Source organism: Panthera onca, chromosome C1 (genome assembly GCF_046562875.1).
Source record: "Panthera onca isolate mPanOnc1 chromosome C1, mPanOnc1 haplotype 2, whole genome shotgun sequence".
NCBI classification, from domain to species: Eukaryota; Metazoa; Chordata; class Mammalia; order Carnivora; family Felidae; genus Panthera; species Panthera onca.
Window position 1 is genome coordinate 96,043,773 of NC_138346.1, and position 22,034 is coordinate 96,065,806.

The 22,034-nt window shown below is 45.3% G+C and overlaps 1 protein-coding gene across 7 annotated transcripts in view; it reads right to left on the minus strand.

Annotated features, from left to right (window-relative positions):
• MGAT5 (alpha-1,6-mannosylglycoprotein 6-beta-N-acetylglucosaminyltransferase) overlaps nucleotides 1-22,034 on the minus strand; it is a 345,968-nt gene that overhangs the window by 289,865 nt on the left and 34,069 nt on the right. For all 7 annotated transcript variants that reach the window (XM_060622680.3, XM_060622679.3, XM_060622681.3 and 4 more), the window contains exon 2: nucleotides 9,058-9,107. The gene's annotated coding sequence lies outside the window, so the exon portion shown is untranslated. The remainder of the gene's footprint in view (nucleotides 1-9,057; nucleotides 9,108-22,034) is intronic.

Sequence of the window (22,034 nt, forward strand, 5' to 3'; positions counted from 1 at the left end):
TGAGCCACCCAGGTGCCCCTACACAGTCATTTTATTTTTTTATTTTATTTTTTTTTAATTTTTTTTTTAATGTTTATTTATTTTTGAGACCGAGACAGAGCATGAACAGGGGAGGGTCAGAGAGAGAGAGACACAGAATCTGAAATAGGCTTCAGGCTCTGAGCTGTCAGCACAGAGCCTGACGCGGGGCTCGAACTCACGGACCGCGAGATCATGACCTGAGCTGAAGTCGGCAGCTTAACTGACTGAGCCACCCAGGCGCCCCGTTACACAGTCATTTTAAAGAAAATATTTCTGGTCCGTCCTTGGAATCACTTATTTTACACACAATTTTACGCTTGCTCCAGATCAGGGTGGAATGAAAACAGAAAAGGAGGGTATCCATGGCCAGGCAGGCATCCAGTCCCCAGGGCCTCAGTGAGAGGCCTAATCAATTTTGCAAAAGGAGCAAAGGGTTTGAAGCCAGGAAGCCTGGGTTTCTGAAACTCTGTTCTACCACCTTCTCACCCTGGGGCCCTGCCCAAATCACAACCTCCCTAGACGCCAGTTTTTATTTATGAAACGGAGGCTGATGTGCACTTCATCGCGCCTCTGTGAGAACTAACTCACGTGAAACACGCAGAGGTTTTTATGCACATGTCAAATATTATTACCTTTATTGCAGAGTTATACACATCCTGATTTCCAACCAGAGATAACCCTTGGCTTTACCACAAGGAGTTGTATCATTGAAAACAGCCCTAGGGTTGGACTCACCAGCAGCAACAGCAGATCCATAAGGGTGGAAACAAGTATGAAATAGGTAACACAGCCAGTAGAGCACAGAGCTGCAAAGTGACGGGCGCCAGACTGCCTGGGTTCTGATCCTACTGGGTGACACTGGGCCACTTCCTTCACCTCTACATGCCCCACAGTCTGTCTAGAAATTGGGGATAACACTAGTACAGCTGATGGTCATTAGTTGCCACAGTTACGTTCTACAAAGTCACAGTGAACCTTGAATTAGGGAATGCTGAACCAGTGCTCCCACGGGAAACATAGCATTAGGTTCCTGTGAGCCTCTAGCCACATTTCTGTCAACTGATCAATTCATAATCATGTTTTGTGTTTCTGTTTTAAGACACCTATTTCATATTGTTGACTCATTAACACAGCCAGTATTGTAACTCATGCCTCATGATGCTTAGCTAACACACATCAATTGTCTGTAAGGTACATCACAGCCTTCCTGCACCTAGGAACACGAAACGGCACTTTAACATTATGTTCAGGGGCCATTTTAAACCATAAAATCACCCAAGAAAAGTTCAAAAGTTCCCCCAAAGGAGGGGTACTAATTAGACCACAAGGAGAATACTTAGGCACAGTGTGAGACCTGAAACAAGAAAGTAGAGCATTGCATTGGTCAGTGTCAGCTAGGAATGTGCACATCAGGCAACTCAAATCTCCCTGCACTCTGGGTGTGTCTGTGAATGGCCACAAAAGCACCGCAACTATTGATTTTGCCGTTACAGATACATTTTAACAAGGAGGCAAATTTCTCACAGAATCTTCAAATAACGAGGACTGACTGAACCTGCCTCACAGAGTTGCTCGGATGATTCAATGAATTAAGACAGATACAGCACTGAGAACTCTACCATCATGGCACACGGTGAGTATTCAATAGATGTTAGCCATTACTGGGGAGACAAAAGGCTCCAAAAAACATGACATGGTGTAAAAAGCCTAACAAAATGATGAAAGGGGGACATAGGTGGTAACAGAGAAACACAGAGGGAATACGGCATGGAGGAAAGGTCCCAAAACTCCTATTTCTTTCCCTCAATCTCTCACTGTATCTATTTATTTCCCTTCCTTTCCACCAAGAGGTTACATACCTTGTGGCAACCATCCACCTTTTTGCTCTTAGATCCATTCTCTGCACACCGTGCCCTTTTTGCAACATATGCTAGGAAACCACATCTCCCAAAGCCCACTGCCATCTGGTTTTCATGCAGGGTTGACCTACGGGAGGCACCAGCTGAAGCCAGGAGGGCAGCACAGGGAGGAAGCCAGGGTCTCTGCCCAGCGGCATCCCCTCCATGGATGCAGCTCTTCCCACAAGGCCCCGCGTTATCTTTGTGATTCCACCACCAGCTCCCACCATGCTGCAGCCCCAGGGGTGTGACAACCTCCTGGCTGCTAATCTCTGGATTGCCACAGATAGACTTTTTGGTATCTCACCACTTCCATCCCCTCCATACTCACTTTTCTAGTCGAGTTCTCCTGCCACTCAAGTACACACAGGCTCCCGAAGGATGCTATGCCCTGCAACTCTGCCCAGACTCTCCCCCCATACTCACCTGCACCCCGCACCCTCCCACAATCTCACCTCCCTTACTTTGACTCTCTGGCTTCCCTGGATTGAGAGCAAATAAAAGTGTTCGGGGTTTGGGGGTTTCTTGCATGTGTGTGCGCTTTTCAATTCACTGTTGCAGGAAGAAAAAGCGTGCTTATGGAAATATTAGAGCTACTTCAGCTTTTTATCAAATTACATCACCACGGCCACCTTTCAACATGGGCTACTGGCTGCCCCTGCACCAATGGTTTCCTTCTGCTTAAGTGCTATTTACTTTTTAAATACTAAGCATTACTCTCAACTCATAAATACCTGGATTGAAAAAAACCCAAATGCGGCCTATGGCACATAGCCAATGTTCTCTCATAGTCAGCACTGGTCATTCCTGGCTGCTGACAGCAGCCTGTGTAATCACTGTCCGTGAATTGAGGCAACTTCCATTCTCTTTGCTTTCCATTGTTTCTCACCCCACTGCATAAAAATGTAATGCCTGACCATCATCATGAGCAGGCATAAAAGGGGGAATAAATGAGTTCACGTGGATAAAAGAATGTAACAACGAACACGGTTCTGCTAAGTGAATCAGAGAATCGGGAGAAGGGAGGCTATGAACAACATTTGCTACTCAGTGAATCCACGTTCTCTTCTCCCCCAACACGCAGCGAGACTATGTTTTCTGGAAAGGTGGGCCAGGTGACTGAATTCTGGGTAATGGAAATATGAATGGCAAGGGGCTATGTGCTACCAGGCCTGGCTGAAATATTCTACCTGGCTGGCTGCTGCATGCTCCCCACAAACCACAGACTACAACAGACACCCCTGCAGAGTGCATCTGGAAGGGCCTGTCTTCCATGTCAGAACCGATTTGGTCTTGGTCACCAAATGACTTCTAAAAGGATCATTACCCCACACCACCACCACTAGCCTAAAACTACGAACTAGAAAAAACTTACACTGGGTGCAAACCGACCACACACACAGCCACACACATACATGAAGGGAGATCCATTTGTTACAGAAGGTCCCTCATGCAGGACACATACCTTCCAAAAGAAATGGTCAGACATCTGCTTGAGATGACCAAAGGAGCATATGAAATAATCCCCAGCATGTTCCTTCTAGAAAGATTTCTACAAGGAAACCCATTTGGGCGGGAGACTCAGGAATAAGCACCTGTTCCTGGTCCCCTGTTTCCCATCGGGGAGAACAGTGCTGTGCTAGCCAATTTTCAACTTCTAGCACAAAAACCAAGAGGCAGAGATGCAAAGGTGGGCCTCCCAGCATATGAGGTACACAGCTAAGACTCACGACTCCTAAACCAGTGCTACTCAAAGTTGGGGGTGGGGGGGGTTCACAGAGCAGGGCCAGTCTACAAAGTACTTAGTGTGTAAAGAATAAGCACCAAACTTGAGGGTAAGTGTTTTGGAAGTTTTATGGCAATGTGACAGGATAATTTTCTGTCTTTGAATCCACTAATAAAACTGAAGTCTTGTATTCTGCACTTTTTTTTTTAATTTCACTTCCTAATCATTTATTTTTGTTGTACCAATCCATGATGATTTAGAAGTTTTAAAAAACCGCTGTTTCTCCAGTCACCGAGAACCCCCAAACTCTTGAGCCCAATTCCCAGGGTTCCCACATGGCCTTCCCCAATCCTCCCTGCCTCACCTGGGTTGTCCTCCAACCTCCTGGCTGGGCAACTCGCTCACCCACCCCCTCTCAAGATGGTATCTCATTAGATAAGTGGCGGCAAACTTCCCAGAAGCCTTTTTGATACACGAGCTGTGGGCACTGATTCCTGTAAGCTATCAGGAGGCTCTGATCAAAATGAAGAGTTAAGTGAATGATCAATCAACACAGCTAAAATAACACAGGACTCTGGTCCCAGAAAATGGTCACGGTAAGAGAATAAATGACTAGAAACCTGTCCATGGGCCTTACCCATGTTAATTAACCTGAGGGAGAGCCTCAGCCTGCCCCACAGATGCTGTCTATCCATCGCTCCAAGCCTGAAGGGACAAAATAAAATGGCCATCACCTCTCTCCTCCAGGAAGGCTGACATACATGGGAAATTACATACTGGCTTTGGGAGACATAAGAGGCCCTCAACAGAGTGAGTCGTCTCTGTGTGTGGCACCAGGTATGATGAAGTGAACAGCCTTCATCATTGCAAGGCCATAGGACGTGGAGACAGCATTAGCTGTGCCAAGCAGCAAACTGAATTAACCGTTACAAGGGAGTGCTAAACTAGGGGCGCCTGGGTGGCTCAGTCGGTTAAACATCTGACTTCAGCTCAGGTCATGATCTCACAGTTCATGGGTTTGAGCCCTGCGTTGGGCTCTGTGCTGAGAGCTTGGAACCTGGAGCCTGCTTCGGATTCTGTGCCTCCCTCTCTCTTTCCACCCCTCCCCTACTCACACTGTCTCTCTCAAAAAACAAACTTAAAAAAAAAAAAAAAAAAAAAAAAAACAAGGAAGCCCTGAACTAGCTGGAGAGGGATTTAAACACATACACATCTTCTTGAAACTGAATGGAGAGAAAAGCAAATTGATAGCAAGGACATAAGGAAAGAATGAACAAAGGAAACCACAGGTAAGGGTAGATCCAGGTAGCACCAACCATCCTCAGAGTGTGGGTATGCTGGGGGGTGCTACAGGTCTAGGTTCCAGGCAGACCCCATTTTTAAAAATGTCCAGGGACTTGGGGCACCCGGGTGGCTCAGTTGGTTAAGCGTCCGACTTTAGCTCGGGTCATGATCTCACTGCTGATGAATTCGAGCTCTGCATCAAACTCTGTGGTGACAGCTCAGAGCCTGGAGCCTGCTTCGGATTCTGTGTCTCTCTTTCTGTCCCTCTTCTGCTCACGCTCTCACCCCCTCAAAAATAAGTAAACGTTAAAAAAAAAAAATTTTTTTTTTAATGTCCAAGGACAGAAGTATGGTAATTTTAACAGAAGCACCTTTCACAGTTAAGAAGACATGTGTCATCAGGAGATCAGAAAGGGATCCACCAGATACGGTGAGGAAGGGGTGGAGGGGTACCTGAGTGTTTTAGTTAAGTCTCCGCACTTCTCTGGATACTTGAAATATTTAAACATTTTATTTTTTTCAGGTAAAATCAGAGAAAGATACATGACATTGTTTTGAAAGCTCTTGCCAGGGACCAAGAATTGTGATTAGGTCCAGTCAAAGCCAGGCATGTCTCATGAAGACAACTGCTCTACCCTTACACATGTGCCCTGGCGATAACATGTCCTCTACCCCCGCAGCCACATCCGTCCCTTCCCTCGGGCAGGGAGAGAAGCAGGGTTTCATCCACCATGCCCGTCCATCAGTACTGGGCGGCGGCTACCCGGCATGCAGTCCTACCGTCTCTGGGGCACTCGCTGGGCTCTGAGAGAGAGGAATGAGATGCCAATGTGCACCACAGGCAAAGGGCCAGGATGGTGACAGATATTCCTCAGGTACCAGTCTTCCCAAAGCCTGTGGCCACTATCAAGCTGGCTCAAGAGTCTCTTCCTACCCCACTGCAGGCAGGCTAGCCACCTACACACTGGACTTGGCTGCACAGCACACAGCCAAGGTCAGGCACTGACATTTCCTAAGACATGACTAATGTCCTGAGAACCACAGAAAGAAATCTGAGCACAGGCAGAGAAGGGGTTTCATTTCAATCACATCTCAGGCCTGCCATCTAAGCCCCCACTTCTTCCAAGATTACTCGTCTTTGACGCCAACAGGAAAACATCATTAACTTGAAATCCCATAATCTTCATTTGATGATGAACATATTTCAATGTCTATACTACCGGAATAATAAAACACACACCTTTTTCTACCAAAAACCTTTCCCGCTTCAGACTCATTCTTTCAGCTCGCTGTGCTGCCATGGGCCAGGAGCTGTGCCAGCCACTAGTGCTGAGAAGAACAGTTAAGGCCAATCCTAGCCCTCAAGGAATTTACAGTCTACTAGACCCACAGTAAGTAAAAGGCATTCTGATTCCACTTCACACCTTCTTCACTTTCTTTGGCTGTATGTGTTCACAAGATCTCCTGGTGTGGCTCTGGTTTTTATTTTTACCACAAACACTGCATCTTTCTCTTTAGGTCAGGTCTTAAGAAATCAAAGTTAGAAGGTGGTTCTTTGAAAAACTGGGGCATTAAAAAAACCAGGTATGGGATCTACAAGGCCCATCTGAAGAGCCTTTAAGTTTGTTTGTTGTTGTTGTTGTTGTTTAATGTTTTCTTATTTTTGAGAGAGAAACAGAACATGCGAGCAGGGCAGGGACAGAGATGGGGCGGGGTGGGGGGAGGGGGTGGGACAGACACAGGATCCCAGGTGGGCTCTGCACTGACAGCAGTGAGCCCGATGTGGGACTCGAACTCACCAACCATCAGAACATAACCTGAGCTGAAGTCAGATGATTAACCGACTGTGCCACCCAGGTACCTCTGAAAAGCCTTATCTGACATCTATTTTCCTCTCTTTTCACAGGCTCTGTGGTAATCAGAGTTAAACAGTTATTTGTTCTTAAGAGCCTGACCTAAACTGATTCATATGGTTACGCATCAACATAAAGATAAAGCCAGGGCAACTACTTCCTGAGAATGGAGATGGTGCGGGAAGAATGGTGATGTTTCTCTGCCTTCAGGAAGACCCAACAACATCCACACTCTCAGGAGGTGCCTAAGTGTGTGAAAGCCACCTGCTTCCTATTCTGAAGGCTACTTAAAAGGATTATAAGAAATGCAAACTCAGGCACCTGGGTGGCTCAGTCGGTTAAGCGTCAGTCTCTTGGTTTCCGCTCAGGCCATGATTTCACAGTTCGTGAGTTTGAGCCCACATCGGGCTTGGCACTTACACTGCAGAGCCTCTTGGGATTCTCTCTCTCTCACCCTGTCTCTCTGTCCCTCCCCTGATTATGCATGCTCTCTCTCTCCCTAAATAAATGAATAAATAAATTTTAAGAAAAAAAAAAGAAATGCAAACTCATCTGTGATATGGCTTCCCAGTTACAAATGTCAATGCCAGCCAACTCTGCTGTGTTGGGAACCCTTCCAACAACAGGTTGACAATAGCCCAATTCAACAGCTCTGGAGGAGGCTGACAGACAGCTGCTCTTTCAGTAGTTATTCCCAAAGGAGCCAAAAGGCCTCCTTCAAAGGCAGCTAGATATGGCAGGCTCAAAAGGGAAGGTGACAACATATTTGGGCAGATAGACAAAGCCCAGGGGTGCCACACAATGCCAACACGTCTGTCTGCTCCATGAAGGCTGTCAACCCCACAGAGTGCACAGCTGAGAGCAGGAGGTAAGGGCAGACACAGACACAGGGTGGTGGGAGGAGGGGATCACAGCACAGGATAGGCAGAAAGATCTTCATCCTTCCCACAGCATAAGCCCCAGCAGCTGGGGATCAGGGACCTCAGACCCAGCTCCAGGTCTCCAGGACGTCAGCCACTACCCCCAGCTGCCATGCCTGCCAAGTCTCAGAGGGCAGTAAACGAACTGCTCTGTCAGCAGTAAACTCACTTCCAAACAGACTCCTGAAGATACACTGTTCAGTTGTCCAGCCCCTGAAATGAAGTCCCATTACAATTAAGTCATGTGTGTACATGGTGGGGTGGGGGAGATGGATTAAATGTGCCTATTTCATCTTAGACAAAATTCCACATCTTCAGAAATTCAGAATCCCTTTGAGGTTCCAAAAGAGACACTTCTTGTTTCTCTGGTTCCTCCCAGCAGGACAAACTCTGAAGGTCACAGCTAGAGAGAAGCCTCTGATAAAAGTCACATGGTCATATGATTTTCTAGCTCTAACATTAAGGCTTTTATTCCTATCAGACATTCGTCTGCTTGTGAGTTGCTGGGGTGTTTTTTCCCCCCACTGTGGTATTTTTTTCCCCTGTGATGTTGTTAGAGACAAAGTGTGTTCAAAGACCCACATACATCAAAGAAACAGGAATTAAGTATGTTTAATGTTTCATTTTGTTAGCCCCATAACCTTGACACCCAAATCCTATCAGACTGTGAAATCCAAATACTCTGCTCCCAAGTCAAACATCTCATTCATCAAGGTAACCCTCAAGGGTGGCCTGGACACTGATTTTAATTGCTACAGGCTATTCAGACAGTTCAAATAATAAAGTACTTAGCACATTTCCTCCCCCATAAAATATGTTCGTAACTGAGGACTTAGTACATGTACTTCTTGAGCAATGGCTCCTTGATATAGACAGTTCGGAGACTGTGCAGTCTTTAGGAATCATTCTGTCCAATTCATCGGTTTGACTTCTATTCCCACCATGACCCTCTGTGTCAGGTTTGGGATGAGTGGCTCTGAAGGAGCCAGCCATTCCATGTCAGGGTAACCGGCCATGATCAAGCTAAATCAAGTTGTGTTTGATAATGACTGAATAAAATAATCAATGGACTTCTGCTCTAGTCACGTGACTAATTCTAACCAGCTAAAATATCCTTACCCAATTATCCCAAAAGATTAAGCTCCACCAGACCTTAACCAGATAGCGAGAGATGTCCCCTCAGGATTGGAGCGGCACTAGCAAAGCCACCTCTCAGCCCTTTGGGACTAGGTGTCTATATTCTCACAGTTCCAAATGCTAACATCTGACTCAACTATTTGCACTTCTCCCTCCCAACGGCAAATATCCTGGGTCTGTAATCGGCCACATGAATATCTGCTTACTTCAGTACTTACATGGCCTAATGGATCCTCCTCCAATGCTCACTTCAGAACAGTAATCACTCCTGAAATCACAAAGACAAAGACACTGTTAAGTTTCTCCTCTTTAACTACTTGATCTATTGCCAACAGGTTGACAAAGACCTTCTATGGACTTTATTTCTCCTATTTTGGAACCCAGTTGCCTTTCAACACAGTCTCCCAAAAAGAGATAGCCTAAAAATAGCCAGCTGGGAAGCCCGATCACTTCAACACCCAAAGGCATTCACCTAAAAAAAAAAAAAAAAAAAAAAAAAAAAAAAAAATTGTATGATCGCACGTGTTAAGACCCCAAATCATCCATTATTAGCTCAGTAGGAGCAAGACTATGTTTGGCAATGATGGGGTTTCTCCAAATCTCAGGAGGCATTAAACCCAAGCTTTTACCAATTCTAATGCTTTCCGGACTAGACTGCATTAATATACACACACAGTTCCAAATATATGTATGCACACATTTTTAAAAACAGATAGCTCTATTACCAAAAACTAAAGAGTTTGCAATAGAAGATAAACCCAATTGAATTACATGCCTGTTCATTCAAATGGAACAGATTACTTGTAGCCACTTCACCTTCAAGAAGAAGAAAAAAAAAAGAGTGAAAAGCATTTTAGAAATAGATCTATGTGCTTCTGATGAAGCTAGTATTTTCCCTCTATAATATTCCTTTATAAAATAAAAGGGGGGGTACATGTCCTTTAACAGATATATACTGCATGTTTCTGATATTCCTGGAATTTGTCAGCAGAGAATTAGAAAACTGAAATAGTTCAACAGTGAGGGAGGGAAGGAGACAGGGGGAATGGAGGAGGGAGGAAAAAATAAAAACCATGCTGCACAGACCCATCTTCAAGCGGACTGCCCAGAAGTATTCTAAGACTAACCAAATGCTTCACCACTGAAGAACCTCATGGAAGAACATGATGCATCATTTTCTGCTACAAAATGTGTGAATTAGGCTATTTTTTTTTTAAGTTTATTTATTTATTTTGAGAGAGAGAGAGAGAGTACAATCAGGGGAGGGCCAGAGACAGGGTGAGAGAGAGAATCCCAAGCAGGCTCCGCACTGACAATGCAGAACCCAATGCAAGGGCTTGAACTCACGAACAGTGAGACCATGACCTGAGCCGAAACGCAGAGTCAGATGCTTAACCAAGTGAGCCACCCAGGTGCCCCTGAGTTTGGTTATTTTTTAAATCAAAATCTTTTACACCAAAATTGTTATATGGTCTACAGCATACAACTAATTACCCCTCGCAGCATTACCACCTGTGTGTCAATGATCTCTGAGCAATACCAGACAGCTGTGTGCCAGGGCACTTGGAAGAGGCTCGACCAGTGGTCATTCCAAACCACCAACTCCAGCCATCAGTCCTACCTCAGAAATGTTTACTGAAGAAGGACAGAAGGTCAGGGGCACCTGGGTGGCTCAGTCGGTTAAGCAGCCGACTTCGGCTCAAGTCATAATCTCATGGTTAGGAGTTCGAGCCCCACATCTCTGTGCTGAAAGCAGAGAGCCTGCTTCAGATCCTCTGTCTTCTCTCTCTCTGCCCCTCCCCCACTTGCATGCACTCTCTCAAATAAACATTAAAAAAATTTTTTTAGGTGGACTTCATTAAAAAAAAAAAAAAAAGAAGGATGGAAGGTTAGAAAGCACTCTGTCAATGTCAGTGATCGTGTGGCCCCCTTTTTATATCAGTCTCCATTTGGACACAGCTCTGAGGTGAAAGAACAGTTTATAAGGATGCAATACTGTGAAACCAAAGAAGCTGCTAATTCCACCAAGTCCAGTCATCAAGATGTATTTTAAGAAAACAACCCTGAGCATTTTGGTCAATATCAAAACCCCTTCAATCATGTGTAGTGGCATAAGCTAGCAAAATGAATATCCATGTGCCTTAGACCTAAATGATAAAGGCCTACTTTCTGTGTTTTTGCTCTTTTCTGTCTGTTTTCATCAACATCTCAACTGGTGCATTACAGGGCAATTTTCCGAGTGAGGGCTGGGATCGAGCAGTTAAGACTGTATGATTTTTTAAATGTGCATGATGTGCCTCCTCCCCCCACAAAAAGTTCAATGCTCTCAAATCTGAATTTTTCTTTGATAATACATTAACTAAAAACTCAACCTTGATTTCCCCTTAAGCATCAGACAAGCTATTCCCCAAGTCCTATGAAAACGAGTGCATTACCCTTGGCTCTATCATTAGCAAAATTCATGGTCACTATGAAACCAAAGGGCCATTCATTCCTATCCTCAGCAAACTTTCATGTTCAACTCATCTTAAATTATCATTTGCTGAGGAGCTAAATAAGTAAAACATTAATGAGAACTTATAGTCACTTCTAGCTAGGTCTCTAGATCAAGTAAACATGGAAGGAAGTCCTTTCTCCTTCCTCATTTTTTCAGTTTATTCATTTACTTTGAGAAAGAGAGACAGAATGGGCAGTGGGGAGGCAGAGAGAAAAGGAGAGAGAATCCCAAGCAGGCTCTTCACTGTCAGCACAGAGCCTGATGCAGGGTTCAAACTCGCAAACCATGAGATCATGACCTGAAACCAAGAGTCTGATGCTTAACCCATTGAGCCACCCAGGCACCCCTCTCCTTCCACATTTTCAGAACAGCAGCACTTTACAGCTTCATCAAGATTTCACCCACACGTTTGTTTTCTGGGCATTAATAGGCTCCCTCACTCTCTTCTTGGGCTCATGCTTTGATTTTCCTCCCTTTCTTAATTACACCTAAATTAGGAGAGCATTTGTAAAGCATCATGGGAATTCAATTCAATCTAAAAAGAAAAAGGTGCTGATCACAGGAGACAAAGTGAAAAAGTAGCCAGGAAAAGCTGGAATCCCATTTTCAACCAACATTTAACCCCATGATTTGTTATTTTGGATAAAAGAGATTACAAATGGGTAGCAAAATACCCTACTTGACCAGCTCTGCACTCTAGGGTGGTATTCTATAAGGAATCTGCCCTGGAGTTTCTTGCCTCCCACCCCCTTCCCTTGCATGTTTGAGAATCACCGCCACAGAATCTCCTTTGGATCCAGTAACACATGACGATGGTGGCCAATTCCAGACCTAGGGGTCTCACACCTCCTCACCCCTCATGTCCTTCTGCACCAGAATCTTCTGGGTTGATCCCCTTCTCAAGTTTACACTCAAGTTTTTCACCATCTTATTCCCTATGAACCATGTCTCTCCATGTCTCAGAATCATGATGCCAAACAACCATGGACATAGCTCAAAACAGTCTTTCCCTGTCTCCTTTTCTGGAGGTTAATAAGCCAAGGTGGCTCACGGACAGCACCAACGCTGTTCCATACATGTATTCATGTGAGAAAATAGTTGAAGGGAGTGTATGGCTCTGTCCAAAGTATCTTCATGCCTACAGAAATCATTTCAAATGATAAGATGTACCTACTGGTACCCACGAGAGAATCATAAACATGTTTATAAGCTTTTATCATTCAATCTTCCTGATCAAATATCAGATAATATCAGATAGTCACATAGCAAAAAAACAAAACAAAACAAAACCACAATGGCAATGCTGGCTTCAAATGGCTTTCATCTTATGTGGGGCAGGGCAGCTAAATTCACCACACAGTGAAATTTTGCACAGTTACAAAGATCTAAAGCGATCCTTGACATCAGAACTTACACAACCTTAACCTTAAATACTTTTGGTTGCAACATACTTCAAAACTTTCTAGCACCTTTCCATTTCAGGGAGGCCTCTCATCGCAATGCCATTGAAACTTTCCCCCTAAATACAGTCCAATCTAAATCTGCCCCACATTGCTCATGCTGCCTGGACTCAAAGAGAGAAGTCCAATGCTCACAAGCTGTGTGAGGACCACCAAGTGGCTCTCTCAGTCTCCATCTTCTTGTGTCTGAACAGAGGTGATCATGGTGTCTCATTCACAGAACGGCAGTGGGATTCATCTGAGCTAACACAACACAGCCAGAACCACAGCTACCACCTCAGACAGACAGGGAACCCTCCACAAATATTAGGGATTCTGCTACTGCTGAACGATCATTCATAGGATAAAAAAAGGCAGCTCTAGAACCAGTCAGAAGCCTGGAACCACAGCCTCTCGTAATGCTGGTTACATCAGATTTTCATTTTGCTAACAGCTATTTTGCACAGCAGGTGTGACAATAACAATGATTCAGTGGCCGGGGACTTGCAATACCCTTAGTTAAAATGACTGTTCTCCTCCAGATGGTCCCCAGGTAAAATGTGTTTGATGGACAAGTAAAAAAAATTCAAACCTTGCAACTTGAGAATTCATAGGTAACTTGAATTCTAGAGATATTTGTATCCATCAAAGTTTATCCAAGATTCAGGGGCACGCGGGTAGCTTAGCTGGTTAAGCATCCAACTTCTGCTCAGGTCATGATCTCATGGTTTGTGAGTTTGAGCCCTGTGTCCAGCTCCAAGCTGACAGTACAGAGCCTGCTTCGGATTCTGTTTCTCTCTCTCAGAAATAAACATTAAAAAATTTTTTTAATAAAACGTTAAAAAAAAACCACATTTATCCAAGATTTTACCAAGACATGAGGACAGTGGGCCGGGAGAGCCAGGGACACCATTTATCTAGGTTTACCCCTGTTTTTTATGGTTCACTCACAACGTCGGGAAGAGCAGAATCCCTTGACAAAGCTTGCACACCATCCCCAAGAGTGATTAGTATTTTCATCAAGATTATTTTAACAGGCACCAAGGAATTAATCTTGGAATTCAGTTGCTTGAACCTTCCCCAAATTACACCTGTTTCTGTCCTTTGGCCCAAAGGTTCTCAACATGCAGTCTCAAATCAACAATATCAACATCATCTGTGAAGCTGGCAATGCAAAATCTCAGACCTCACCACATCCCTACTGAATTAGAAGACACTAGGCTGGGGCCCAGGAGATTCAGATGCTGGCTCAAATTGAAGAACCACTTCCAATAGGCTATTAACACATGGGCTGGGGCATCAGAACATACAGCTCTTTTCCTTCAACTATCTGGCATTTCTCGGATCCATAAAACCTGCTATAGGATGATGTCAGCTGTTCCGTTTATTTTTAATTCTTCATGATGAGGCTGATGATGATTCATTCAGCACCTTATGTGATCACTTAAATAGTAAGGATCCTTCTTGCCCACCCCTAATGGAAGGTGCTGCCTGTTATTTCTGCTGTAATTACAGGAACAATTCAGTAACAAAAGCTTGTCCTTTATCAACCTCAGCAAAAGCTGTAATAGAGAGTTATAATTATAACACTCCATTCTTTCCCATAATGTGTTCACAATAATGTATCCTTTGAAAGTGATCATACCACATGTCATAACAAGGAAACACAGAACCCAGGATCAAATTTAGCTTATTGTAAATAGAAATCAAAACTCCAAGTGTTTGGGCGCACCTTTTCCAATTGACATCAAACAAGCACACGTTAGCCATCCGGCTGTATCTCATTTATTTAAGTGAAATATGGGGGCTGGGGGAGGCGATTTAATGCATTCTGTGGTCCTAAGGTAACCTCACAATACTCAACAGTTATCACCAGACACCACCCATCATCTAACTAATTATCAAAGCAGGAAGCATTAAGGAGCATTTCCTAAATAATAAATAATCCTTTTCCCTACCTTTAATTTGTTGATATGTGTATTAATTTGGAGAAGTTAATTTCATACTTGTTGTGAGGTCTCCTGATGAATTGTGAATACCAGCATATTATTAGTTTCCCTTTCCTTTTTGATTAATTTCACACTTATGCTGGATAAGAAAGGTTAGATTAATGATGTCTGGAAGACAGTGTTCAGTTCTTGTAAGATACTAAATCAACCTCATGTTCAAGTAAACACAGAATGCAGATAAGGAAATGATAATGGAATTGTCTCCAGGATGTGTTTAAGGTGCCATGCAAATAAATGCCCAGAAACCCAGAGTGTTTAAGCTGTAAACTCCACTGACTACTCCTCCAGAAGGGGAGGAGAATAAAGGCCAGAGTTCTGAAGACTGCAATATGCATCAGTAAACCTGTGCCCTTACCACTGACTCCAGAGATGAATTGATTTATCACACTACAATTCTCAATTTTCCAAGGGTCCCTCTGTGTATTACTTGTCTCTTCCCACCCTTGTGTTTTCTAGACTCTCTACAACAGTCTCAGGACTCCTAGCTCAATAGGTATTGAATAGACAGGTCGCCTTCTACAGAGGATAAAAAGGAGCATAAACTCAGGCTCAACATGCAGCTTCAGTATGCACATACATGCTAATCCTATTTTCTAGGATAATGCCTACATTAACTGAGAACCTGCTACGTACCAAGACACCAGGTACCTTGTATAAGTTAACATAACCACAGCTCTTTGAGGTACAATTACACACAGTTTGCAGATGAAGAAACTGAGGCTCAGAAAGCTACCTAGCTTGCTTAAGTGACCACCATCTTCACACAGATCTGTCAAGCTCCCAAGCCTGGAGTCTTCCATTCCACACTACTTCCCCAGAGCATGAGTAAATAGAACACTTATGGCTGCCTAGACATTATTCCAGAAGACCTGAAAACTACAGACATGCCATTTTCCTCTAAGAAACTTCCCTGCCTACTCTAGCTCCAACTGACCTTAGTCTTGTTTGCATCTCAACATTTAAATACAATGTCACGGTTCTGTGCTATTAGACTAATGTCCACTAGACTATGCAGTGTCTTAACCCTCCCTGCACAGACAAGCCTGCCCAACTGAGACCTATATCCAAGTCCTAACACAGGGATCGGTCATCTCTGGTCATGGCCTCAAGCAGTCCTGTCCAGTATGGTAGCCACTTACTACATGTGGCTCAATTCAATCACAACAAAATAAAATTAAAAATGCAGTTCCTCAGACACACCAGCCACATTTCAAAGGTCCAATGTCCCCATGTGGCTAGTGGCTATCATATTGGACAGTTCAGCTACACAACATCTCCGTCATAGCAGAAAGTACTACCGGGTGGTGCTGGTGCAGAGAAGAAGGCATGCTCTCATTTAATATCCTACCAACAGTGTGCAGGAGGACTGAGTCTGTTCACCATAGAACTCATCAAGGGTACCATCCGACCAACTGTGGCCATACCTATGGGTCTTTGGAGCTCATCCTTTAAGGAATAACATTCTGTGACAAGTTAGGTCATTTGTAGACTTAGAAATAAAGGGCAGGCCTCGGAGAAGAGAAATGAGAAGAAACAATCATCATAAGCCCTTCCATTTGAGAATAACCATGCTAACCAACCGTAGGTCAGGAAAGACTCAGCAGCAACCACAGCCGCATGCACAAGGGTGTCCCTGAGGCATACCCTCACTGAAACACTCTCTCAAGAAGTTAATCTCCCCTATTCCTCCTTGGCAAGACAAAATCCCCAAATTTGGTCTCTTGTTTCTAATGATTAAAGAAATCAATGCAAGGACACCACTTCTCAAATCACTCTCACCCAACTGCTTCACTAAAAGTTGGATAATTAGCAATGAGACAAGCTTTTGGTGACAATCAAAGTCTGACAGAAGGTTAGAAAAGAGAGCCTCTGTTCCTGTGGTGACACCTGACCTGGAAGGAGTTACTTCAAAGATTTCCAGGAATTAAAAACTTGAGAAACTCTGGGTACAGCTCCCATCTAGGCCAAGATCCTAGGAACATACTGTTGGTTACAATTAGATTAGAAAGCCTGGGGTACAGCACACAGAATGTTAAACATCAAGGTAACTGACCTGACCTTTGAGGATTACAACCTCCAAGTGCACTGAGCATAGCAGCTCTTCCCTTGGTCAGTTCTTCATTGCTTTCCTCTCCCATGCTCCCTCCTATCTGCACTATATGCCCAAGACAAGTCAGTCTCCATGGCTGCCAACATGGGTTATAAAGTGGTGGACCCAAGTCCACGTGCCACCTTCAATGCCAACGCCTTCAGGTAATTGCCCTTATCAGTCCCAGACTCCAGATCACACCTGGGCCTCTCTCACCACGATGAGAAAGTAATGAATGGGAACTCTGTAGAGCTAGGAAAAGAAATCCAGGTGGAGAGTTTTCTAATAAAAATGCAAATCAATTCTTTCCTGTGGAGTGAAAGGGAGATAAACTAACACATTCCTCTCTTAGAGCCTATGAAAATCATCTGATCCTGGATAAATGTTCCTCTCTCGCCTCAGTCATATCAGTAAGGCCCACCCTTGCCTGTCTTCAGGGCATTACTCACCTTTGCCCATGGAATTACAAGACCTAATGAAAGTTCCAGCATTAACCCTTCCTGCTCAGTGGCTCACAACAATGGCTTTGTGACCTGGTGGACCTTCTCCAGCCTCATCCCCCTCCCTCCCAATCCATTCCTGATAACCTGCCAGATGCACCTCAGGAACACCCCCCCCCCCCACACACACACACACACATGCACGCACACCGTCTCACAAGGTGGCTTAGGCCACCATTTCTAAGATCAAACCCTGGCCTTGTCCACCCTCCTCAATCAGGGCAGACAAGGCACTAGTCTCTCTTCTCCCCGTCACCATGTCTTCCCTGCCCTCAACACATCCAACTTACCCCTCCCACATCACAAACATCTACTCTGGGAAACTTTCCCAAACCTGAAGTGCTGTTCCCTCCTGTGTGTGGTAACATTCAAAACCAGAATGTCAGCTCCTCAAGAACAGGGCAGGTCATACTTTTCCAGATCTCTGAGGAGCATGTTAGACTCAGAATCTTACACAAAACCGATGTTTCTCAAATATTTGATAATCCACTGAAAAGAGCCCCAATCCATGCTTGTAAGCCCACTAGTCTGACTGGATTCTCAGACCACTAAGACCCCTTCAATACACAGTTTATTCACCATAAGCCCATGGAGGCTCCATGCTGCAGGACGGAGCCCAGACTCTGGGCTGCCTCTGCCTCATGAATTCCAGCTCCACCACTTGCTTGGCAAGGCACTTAATACCTCTACACCTCCCTTTCACCTTCTGTGAAACCCAGGTAATAATAGTACCTACCCCCAGGAGCGTGGAGGGTTTGAGACAATGGTAAAGCACGTAGCCAAGCACCTAGCACCCAGTAGACATTCAACAAATGTTACTCTACCCCTCTTTCTCCTATTATTAGTAAGCCTCCTTCAGAGGACAGGAGGGGCGCCTGGGTGCTCAGTCGGTTAGGCATTCGACTTTGGCTCAAGTCATGATCTCACGGTTTGTGAGTTGGAGCCACTCATTGGGCTCTCTGCTATCAGCACACAGCCTGCTTCAGACCCTCTGTCCGTGCCCCTCTGCCCTTTTCCCTGCTTAGGCTCTCTCTCAAAAATAAACATTTAAAGGCAGGGGGGATGACGAGACATGTAGCATAGAAACAACATGGTTACAAGGATTAAAATCACCTGTGTTCAAATCCCAACTCTATTCAGATCCTGGCTGTGGGACCTCGGGGAAATTATTCAACCACTAAGCTACAGTATCTTTATCCCTAAAATGTGATAAATAATCAACCTCAAAGAGTCAGTCTAAGGATTAAGTGAGGGACTATATCTGAAATTCCCAGTACATGGTGAGCAGCTCAATTAATGGCATTTACTAAAGAGGATTTTAATTCAAAACAAAACACAACTGGAAAAGGAAACAAAACAAAAAACAAAAAACAAAAAAACCGTCGTGCTCCTTGCTCACATCTGTCATCTCCTTCCGGTCACATTCTTTAAGCTCGTAAACCAGGCCGGCCTTTCGTAAACCAGGCCGGCCTTTCGGCTGACAACCCCCACCTCCTGGGTCATGAGCCAGAGTCCTCACACAGGGAATGCATAAAAATTACATTGAGAGCTGCAAGCAGACTCATTTCCTCAAGGCAAATATGTGCCTCCTCATTTTTATAGCTTTGTCAATCTCTAAATATTCATAGCTGCTCATATTTACACATAACACTAGCAAGGCCATTCCTGAATGGAAAACACACTGCTACTATTGGTTACTTTTTGAAAAATGAATCTGTGATTGAAACCAGTCTAACAAAAAAGAGCCCCAAGTGCAGAGAGAAAAAATATTCACAGATATGGAATGAACATTCCAGTGGATAAGATGTTACAAACTTCACTAAAGACAGTCCCAGCCAGGAGGATACCCTTTAATGGGAGAAACATAAAACTCTTTCAGATACATTTTACAAGGTTTTGCAAACTCAGAGGGGCAGTCAGAGCACAGGGAGGCCCGGGGCTCCCACTCTCTGCCTACCTAGGGCCCTGGGGGCTACTTAGTTTCTTTCTGCTCCTCCAAGGTCCTGTCCTGGGGCCCACGGGGTGTCGCGGGTGGGAGGTGGTAGAATCCTTGACCCAGGTCTCAACTTCTGGAGGGCAGAGGAAGGGCACGAGGCCAGAGCTCAGAAGTTATAGGAGTTACCAGGTAACCAGGTTCGCGCCAGAAATACGTGTCCTCTCGGCCACAGCCTTTACTGCACAGTGCTGGAAAATGACTTCACTTTCTTCCGGGGGCTCTCAGGCCCAGCCCCGGCCACCAGAGCAGGGCCCAGCAGGCTCACCACACTGGGCTTGCTGGGGCACACGGGCTCTTACCTTACCAAGTCGTCTGGTGCAGAGAGAAGCTTCCCCTCTGATGCAGGCCCTAGGCGGGAGAGCTTGTCAGAATCCAAGGGGCGTGAGCTAACCGGGCTGCTTCACAAGGGCCTCCATCTCTCTGAAGACCCGCCAACGCACTGCGCATCTGTGAGTACTGCAGGCAGCTCTCTGCCCGGGGCCTCCTCACCTGCTCCAGCTGCCCGGTTCTCCCTGTTCTCTCCCAGCCCACACCCACCTCGGGGCTCGCAGGTGGGGCTCGCTCACACGGCCAAGTCAGCTGCACCCTCCGGGCCGGTGGAAGCCTGACGCTCCTGACAAGTATCGGAGAACATCAGTGAAGGCTGCGGGGCAGCAGAGCAGTGGCTGGTGTTGCTGGATGCTCACCTACCCGCCAAGGCCCCCGTGCAGTTTCCAGGACAGACCCATTTGGGAACTACAACCACGTGCCGAAGCAGGAACAGCGACACAGAGTCAGAACAACCTCACAAAGTCGCACAGCTGACAGGTGGCCAAGCCAAGGACGTGCACCCCAACTGTCTAACCACAGAGCTCTCGCTCATCACCTCGGGACTGGCCCCTCTCGACCGTGTGCCCTTTCACTGACCTCTCACTTGAATGCTAATGAAGAATGACGTCTCAGGTTTGACAAGCCATCTTCAGGTGCTGGGTGCTAGGAGCAGGGATGGTCACCTGTGTCCCCAGGACACTGGCCGACCCCTCCCCCCAACCCCATCCCCAGGGACACCTGGTGCCCCTCCTCATCAGTATTTCCCACCAGCGGCTCTGGCAAACCAGTGGGCACTTTACAGGAGTGGAAACTGAGGCACACCACGCTAGCCTGGGCTGTACGGCCACACCAGTCAGACACATGTGCTTACCGAATTGTTGGGTGTAAATCCAGCCTCATTTTGGGCAAAACTCAGCAGCACAGAGCTCAGGAATCTGCATTTTTGCTCCCCAGATGATTCTGCGGCCCTTTTGCGAGCACGAGATCACTGCCCTTCTCCAGAGCAGCTATTTTCAAGGCACAGTTGAGAGAAGGAGGGAGCTCTTAAGAAAAAAAAAAAAAAAAATGCTACCACCCCCCAACTAAAACAAAACAGATAAACAAAAAACCCAGAATCTCCTAGGGAGGAAAGAGGAAGAATCGTGAGCTTCAAATAGTGATTAACTTCCTGACATCGCGAGCCAGCGTAAAGCACCAGCCACCTTTCTCTCTGAGCAACCTTGTCATGATTCAAATGATTTAACACTCCCAACTCCACGGATTCATTTAGCAGGCTCCTTGCAAGCCAACAGAAAAGGAGTGTGGAGTGAGAAAGAGAAGGAAAAGACAAAAAGAAGGGTGGAAGGAGGGGGGAAGGGAAGAAAGAAAGAAGTTCTGGGGAAGGCTTTTACATGGCACGGACAGAAATAATGGGAACCCTTCATACACAGACCATAGATTAGCAGAATTTAGGCTAGCACTGTCCAAAAACTATATATAATAGGAGCCACATATGCAAGTCTACATGTTCTCCAAGCCACATTACAAAGTAACAAGGAACAGGTGACATTAATTTTGATAACGTATTTTATTTAACCCAACGTAGACAAAGTATTGTAAAACATGTAATTGATATTAATCATTAATGAACTCGTTCACATTCCTTTCTCCACACTGTCTTCAAAATTCAATGTGTATTCTTGTGTCCCTAGTATAGTGGTTATCACATTCACCTCACAAAATTCGATGTGTATTTTATATTTCCAGCATATCTCAATTCAGATGAGTTGCATTTCAAGTACTCAACAGCCAAACACACGGTGCTAAGTGCCTTCCATGCTAGACAGACCGGACGCACAGAGGGGCAGGTAAAGAGGAAAAGGGCCTTGAACAAGGAACTAAGGGAGTGTGGCATCCAGTCTCATCTATGACCCACAACCCGTGCTTATAAGGGGTTTGGGGTTATCAGCTTTCAGATTCAACAGAACATACATTAGCATGATCTGCTAAGACATACCTGGCATCCCGGTTTCTGTGCCCAAAAGTATCAAGCCCACAAGTCAAGAATACGGACCGTATGGACACTCAGTAACATTACGCTCAGCTGTGCATCACACACATCTACAGACATTAAACAGTGGCCTGAACCCTTGGCACCCACCCACACAGAGCTCACACCTCCAAGGTAAACAGCTGGAGAGCAAAGCTCCTTTCTCTGCCCCCTGCGCATAAACTTCACCCAAGAAAATCAAAGAACAGGTACCACTTGCGGTGGGCAGAATGCTCCCCCACAGACATCTCTGTCCAGGACCTATGAACATGTTACCTGGCAAGGTAAAAGGGCCTTTGCTGATATGATTAATTTAAGGATTTTAAA